Below are 7,636 nucleotides of genomic sequence, written 5' to 3'. Positions count from 1 at the left end.
TATTTGATGGTTAATGCATGCACGTGTTAACAAGTGCTATTGAAGCTATTATGTGAAGGAATTATAGATTCTTGGTGATTCTAAGATATTTTTTAGACTCCTATGATTAGATATGCATTCATGACCTATATCTTACCTGTTTACCAAGTCTTTGTTGAAATGGCTGTCATGGTTAGGTTTGGTTAGGTTAATTTATTGTTCATGTTTTGTATGATTACCATCGCCCAAATGTCATTTCTCATTCTGAGAAGTATTAGGAAGTTATGGACAAGGGTCTTGAGGCTGACATGGAACTGTGGCTCGGATCTTAGAACCATAGGTATCGAACTGAGCAATTTAGGTCACACATGCATGGATTAAGGCTTGTGAGTGTGGTTAAAGGCCTTGAACCACATGTAAGTAGTGTCAAGGGTGTAGTTGGGAGTCTAGGTCACTAAAACAAAGGTTGATCTGAGGGATTGACCACCTGGGGTGTTTCTTCAGCTCCTCGGTGATCTCTAGTCCTTCTAGGTTTTTAGTTTGTGGTTAGTAAGTCTCTATTCTAGGCCCCACTGCCTTAGCTAGAGTTAGGAGGCCACGTCATGTCATAGTAGCACTCTGTTTCACATTTACTTGGAGGTCTTGTAGAATAGGGTAAATCTAGGGACGGGGTATTAAAGAGTGGTATTAGAGCATGGTTCAAACACATGGACTGGATGGGCTAGATGCATGTTTTTGTGCATACATTGTGATGGTTATGGTTATCATGCATGAGGTAATTATATGTAATTGATGTTCTCATGGACGATGTCGATATATATATATATGTGTGTGTGTGTGTGTGTGTGTGTGTGTATTTTGTTAATATGAAATGCTTAGCCATATGAGATAACCTCCCCTAAACTTCATTGAGGTATGTTGATTATGTTGTTATTTTATTATCGCATACAATATGCTTGTAGGAAGAAGAATCTCAAATATGATTAGAGAATGGGGGATTTCAGTTCATGTGACTTTCCATAGAGAAACATAGAAATGAGTACTCTCGGGAAACATAGAAAGAAGTCAAGAGTTTCAAGGTGGAAAATGATAGAATCGTTCAGTCACAGGAAAAACAAACATAGGTCAATCCGGTTATCCTTCAGATTTTGTCAAGTTCGCAGAGATAGGGATAACCAAAGATTAGTTATGAACAAGAGGATAAGACTAATGGGGCACATGATAGCACGCCTCATGGTGGGGACATGTTGGACATGGATGATACAGTAAGCGATGGTAGTTTCTTTGATACACCTGATAGGAGAGGTATTGGTTATGGGTTCTATCCTAGTTCTGGTTTAGACAGGTATCATGGTCATCATCGTTATCATCCTTATAGGATGAGTGATAGAGGATACTTTCCTTATGAGTTCAAGAAGACCAAAACTCCTACATTTGATGGACAACTAAAGAAAGTAGAGGATGTAGAGGCATGGTTTCTTGGAATGAAGAAGTTTTTCAAGTTGCACGATTATACAAGGAACATGAAGGCACTGATAGCTATTTTTAGTCACAAAGGAAAGGCAAAAATTTGGTGGGAAGATGTGAAACGTGTAACAGTCATCACCATAGATGTGTTGAGTTGGCATGAGTTAAAGAGATTCTTTAGGAAGAAGTACTTGTCAGAGATATACTATGATGGTAAGGCTAAGGAGCCCTATGAGCTACACATGTGATCTGTAATATACGAAGTGTATGCGACTAAGTTCTTAGAGCTTTTAAGGTATGTTCCATCTCTTAAGGATAGTAAGACAAAACTTCAAAGGTTCGTCAGTGGACTTCCATTAACATTTAAACAGAAAATCATGTATGATGAGCCTCAATCACTTAAGAAAGTCATTTAGAAGGTGAAGCATTGCTATGAGAAATCAAAGTGTAAGTCTGAGCCTAAGCGAGATTGGAAAGGGAATGATAAGACTAAAGGAAAGTGGCCATGAAACTGAGAAATACCTCAAGATGTAGCTAAGAGGGAAAAAATTCCGCCTTACAAGAAGTTCACTATATCAGAGAATTGACATGGATCTCACCCGGAGAGCATCAAAATAAAGGTAGTGGTAGGGAACCATTGCATTGTTGGATATGTGGAAAAGATCATCGCAGGAATGATTTATGTTGTATCAAGGTGGAGGGCCTTATATCTATAGTGCTCAGGAGGCATAAATAGTTGGGCATGTCGGCCAGAGAATTCCTTGGATCTATGCAGCATTTGATAACAAGAAAGCAGATCATGAGGAATCTATTATTGAGATGGAAGATAAGCTCTTTGATTAATTTATTTCCATTTTGATTGACCCAATATCTAATTATAGTTATGTTAATCCACACCCATTGGATAAGTGTGGTTTGAGAAAAGAAGTGCATGTAGAGTCTTGGTTGGTGCAGTTGGATACAGGTACTAAGAAAAGTCTTCATTATTGGGTAAGAGCTTGTGAATTTGAGTTGAATTGTAAGTCTAATTGAGCACATCTAAATATGCTTCTGTTGAGTTCGTATAGTATGCTTTTGGGTATGGATTGGTTGTACCTTCATATGACAAAGGTAGATTGTTACGAGAACACTATAGACTGCTTGGATGATGATGGAGAGAAGATAATATTGCAGGGTAATAAGAAGAATACATCAGTGAGATTGGTTACATCTATGCAGGAAAAACATAGTTGCAAGAATATGTGCGTATTGTTTGCAGTTGCAAGAATGGGTGTTTATTATTTGCAATGCATGTTTCTAGTGACAAAGGTAAAGATGTTAAGGATACAGAAACCTTTAAGAGATATATGTTTTTCTAACATTTTCAGGCTGTATTTCCAGAAGATATTTTAGAATTCCCTCCTCATAGGGAAGTAGCATTTTCTATTGAGTTGGTACTATAAGAAACACCAACACCGAAGGCACCCTTCTAGGATGAGCACTCTCATTACGGGAATTCTAAGGTCTAAGATGGGAATCCTAAGAAAAATGTACAACCAAAATAAACTTTATAAGAACCTATAAGATTCAAAATGATGATGTCAACCATGGGGGATGATTCACTTTTTTTGGAGTAAAAAAGTAAAAGCCTAAAAAAATAATAAAATAATAAAACTACCTTTTCAACTCATATTTTCAACTTATCTCTCTAAGTTTTTACTGAAATTTGGATTGTGGGTACACATTCGATGAAAAATTTAATTCTTCATCCAAGGAATACCCATGTTGCATACTTTTGATGGACCTTGCTACATGAAAAATCAGTATTACATGAAAAAATGTGACTGCAATCATGTTTATCATGCATTTATCATTTTTTGAGTAATATGGTCCATAAAAAGTGCAACATGGGTAATCCTTAGATGATGAATCAAATTCTGCAGCCAACGTGTGTTTTTTCTCAAAATTTGAGAAAACCCATAGGGAAATAAGTTGAAAATACGGGTTGTGTTGGGATGGGATCGCCTTGGCCAGTTTTGGGGCAAAAGCCTAAGCTTTGATGTAAAAATATTTAGAGTCTCCACAAATTTTGGTCGTAGAGTGCATAACTAGCTAAGAGTCAAAAGGGCTTTTTACCCTCCTTTATGTAAACTTCAGTTGGTTTTTGAATATCTACCCATGGTCCATGGACCATGAAATTTTATAAATAAGAGTGTCTTAAAATGTCTAAGGCATAATCTATGAGGATAAAGGTAATGGGTCGATAAAAGGAAGATTGAGATAGGAGTCTTAGAGGAGGAAAAGGCTCTATAGCTGAGTGCGCAGAGGCCTAGAGTTGTGTCTGCAGCTGAGTGTGGCGACCCCTACAGTTGATTGTGCAGGGAATTTTTGAGTTTGTAAGGTTGTACTGAAGATCAATAAAGAGGATTGTTGCATAAATTCCTGTGTTTTCATGTATGAGTGCGATATATGTTGTGATGAATAATGTCTTTATGAAATAATGATGTATTGACGCGCAAATTTAGTTGATCTATCTTATTATTTGAACCCAATTAATGTTAAGTGATTACGCAAAGACTATAACACTTTCTATTAAATTTATTGAACATTTAGATAGATCTGAATAAATAATGATCTAATGAGAAGCTATGGTGCACGTAAGTAGATAATTTTCCTTTTTAGGGTTCGAAAGATATAGTTATAGAACTTAGCGGAGGTCTAGAGGCCGATTAAGGGAAGTTACAGTGATAAGCCATAAGGGCTTAAAGATCTACGTGAAGCTAGTGTTGAAACTCAGAATTACCCTCTCCTTGACATTTTTTCTCACCTTTTTCTCTCACTTTCTCATAGGATTACAAACCCAATCAATGATAAATGTTAGGTTTTGTCTTAAGGAAAGCATTAAAATTATCACCATATTATATTTTCATGTTCTTGCTATTTAAATAGATTTTTACAAATTAGCTATAGAACGTAGCCTATTCTGTAGCTAACTGTGGATTATGTAGCTACTCTCATGGTTTGGCAGGTTCCAGGTGTCAAATGAAGAATTGGGCCACATGGGCATGTCTACAACCATATCCACATGGATTCTATCCTATTCACTCAATCCAAATTGATGGAAAAGAAAGCCTAAGGTCATGGTAAAATATGGAGTCAAAATACGTTATCTGGAAGTAGTAGGACTCTGGATTTGCTCTTTCATAGCAAATCAAGAGTCTAACAGTTCTGTTGTAGATTTAATTCGAATTAGCCACCTGTAGCTGATCAGGATTTTAAACAATCCTATTACAATTCGAATTAGCGACCTGTAGCAAGTTTATCTCATAAACAACTATGTTATTTTCCTATAAATATCGGTTGCATGGAACCAAGAAGTAGTTAGAAGTTGGAAGGAATTACGTTCATGCTTTTTGTTCATACTTTGTACTTAGACTTAGTTTTGTTCATAACACAAATTTGATGTGGCCAATGATCATTTAAAGTGCATCCTTAACTAGCTAGCATTCTAGCCACATCAGCTGCAGAGGGCCCCTGCACTGAAGGAGTTTTTTCATTTTCTTTTTTCAGTTTAATTTCTATTACGCTATTTTCAACAAATTTGTTTTGTAATTTAGAATGATATTTTATTTCAGTTTTTAACCAATAGCGTAAGGATAAAATCAAAAATGTGCAGCCTTGTTCTTCTAAGATATTTTGTGGAGAAAAATGGCTTTGTTTCCAAACTAAATTAACACTGAAGTAATAAGAATACACAATTGCTTAGTTTTCTTACTATTTTGTCATTCATTCTCTTAGAACAGAATTTTCAATTAATTGTGTTAATGAATGTTTTCAAAAGCCATTCCAAGATGATGATGACCCTAAACTAAATGGTTATATGATTAATTCATACAGCGATTGAATTTACTTAGTACATTATTAGTTTTGCATGCTTTTACCTTTCTGTTTTCAGATGCTTACTTAGTTGCATCACCGATATTACAAAAAATCATTTGAAGGAGATTGATTTAATCATATCCCAAAATTGAATGTTTGAATGTTTAATGAATGCAATTAATGAGTTACATTTTGCATCAACTTCATTGTTGGTTTTAAGAACTAGATCCATGGATTAGGACTAATGATAAGATAAGATAGATGCTTTGTTTTCTTATTAGGTTCTAACTAGACAAGAGTTCTTGGTCCACTTTTAGGAAATTAGATTAACTTAGGAAAATTTCCTCTCCTTTAAAATTCATTAGATGCACTTAAATTTTCTCATAGTTTCAGGTTTTACATTCTTAGACGTCAAAGAACCGAAACCCATATTTCTGGGAAAACTAGTATTCCTAAAGAATTCTAGCCCTATAGGTTTGGTAGTCACCCTAGAAACAAGAGTTTAAAGCAATTCAATGATTTCTTCTATGTGTAATAGATAACCGAAAGATAATAGGACCAACTTGGAACTTCCGCTTAATCCCTTCCTTGATCTCTCTCTCCTTTGATAGATCCTGCAACTCCTCCCCATAACTAACATGCTTGAAGAGTACCTGCACAAGTATAAAAACAACAAACCATCAAAGCACCATGATCTATTACAACATAAACATTACAAATCATATATATAATGAAAAAATGATAGCATTCGCAAATGATAACATTCACAATTGCACAATCATATGGAAGAAAACTTGAAGAGCTTTATTGATAGAAAGGAGAATTACAACCTAGTTGTCTGATCTATCATCATCCTCCCAGATTAAATCCTTCTTCACCTCATGAAATAGCAATATCACACCAACAATATTACAATGCTCTTTCCTCAATTACAAACTATCAGCACTTCCTTGCAATTCAGAATATTCCAACCCCTAGATCTCTTGGATGAGGGATCAATTTATAGATGTGTACAAGGGTGTGAGTCATCCATGGGGTTTGATTAGTTTCATTCCACTTGTTACAATTGGTTCCACAAGAGAAGAGATTGGACATTTTCTGAGATCCATTATTCATCCTTGGGCGAATTCAGAGAGGCAAGTGTCACACGAGAAGTTTCTAGAAGATTCCATGAGCAACCACCTAGCAAACTGTCATGGAAATTTGTCCATCCTTTCCCATCACACCATATAGAAGTCCTAAACAGTATGCATCACACCTTGGAAGTGTACCACTCAGTATGCATCGCACTTTGCCAGTGGGACAGTCAGTATGGTTCAATTTAGGCAATTTTTGGATGGTTTCTCAGATGGAACTTCTGGGGAATGATGTATTCAGATGATTATGTTCCCTTAGGGTATGAAACAACTCTTTTAGCGGTTGATGAGCCCTAATACATCGAAATATACGTTTTGGGGTTGATATACCCCAATATGTCTATAACAGTTTCCCGCTAAAGCATGAGGCTGTAAATATTCATATCGGGTGAAATGCTTTGAGGATCCGAAGCTTCGAACTTTAAGGTGCCCTACATAAGTTACAATAAAATACATCATCATAATATGATTTTCATGATCTAGCTGAGGGAGGCATTCCCATGCTCAGCTTTATAAATTTCATTTCATGTACATAGATCAAATAGTCATCTGCAGATACAAACTCATGATTCTACTGATATAGAGTCGCAATCCATGGTTAGGATGACCATCTGTGTAGAGCATTTGTACATTTGATGTTTTTATATCCCTAAATATATCACAGCCTGGATGGACGAAACTAGATCCGGGGTCTTCAAACTTGTTCAATCTTCGCTCGATGTACAGGTCAATCCATGTGAAGAGATGTTATGAAGTCGAACATGGAAAGACATAGCCTAATTACCACTCAATGATGTGAGATGTTAACGGACTTGAGAGGAATCACCAATAATGATAATGATCCTCGAGGTACTATAGTACAATTCACGTGGTGTGATTACATGATCTGATGTCGAACACCACAAAAAATCTTTTGGTTGAAGGCCATTGATGTCAACCTGTTCCTGGAAGTGAGAAACTTGCCATCGATGTATGCAACCTTCAAAGCACTGAAAGGGTTGTTTCTAAGTCAACTTCTTGGATAATGAGCTGATGTTGACAAGAATTGAATCATCATAGGAGGGCCTTGATGCGTCCCACATCTATGACACGAAACGAAGAAAATGATTTCTGGAGGTGAAAAATGAACTGACGACACAAGTTCAGGAACGACGGTCATGAAAAATGAAGGTTGGAGGTATTGCAGTGTATGAGAC

The sequence above is a fragment of the Pinus tabuliformis genome, chromosome X, assembly GCF_031772625.1.
Source record: "Pinus tabuliformis cultivar Carrire ecotype Pingquan chromosome X, CPIR1, whole genome shotgun sequence".
In the NCBI taxonomy this organism is placed as follows: Eukaryota; Viridiplantae; Streptophyta; class Pinopsida; order Pinales; family Pinaceae; genus Pinus; species Pinus tabuliformis.
The sequence above is the reverse complement of the archived record's forward strand: the minus strand, read 5'-3'. Positions refer to the sequence as shown.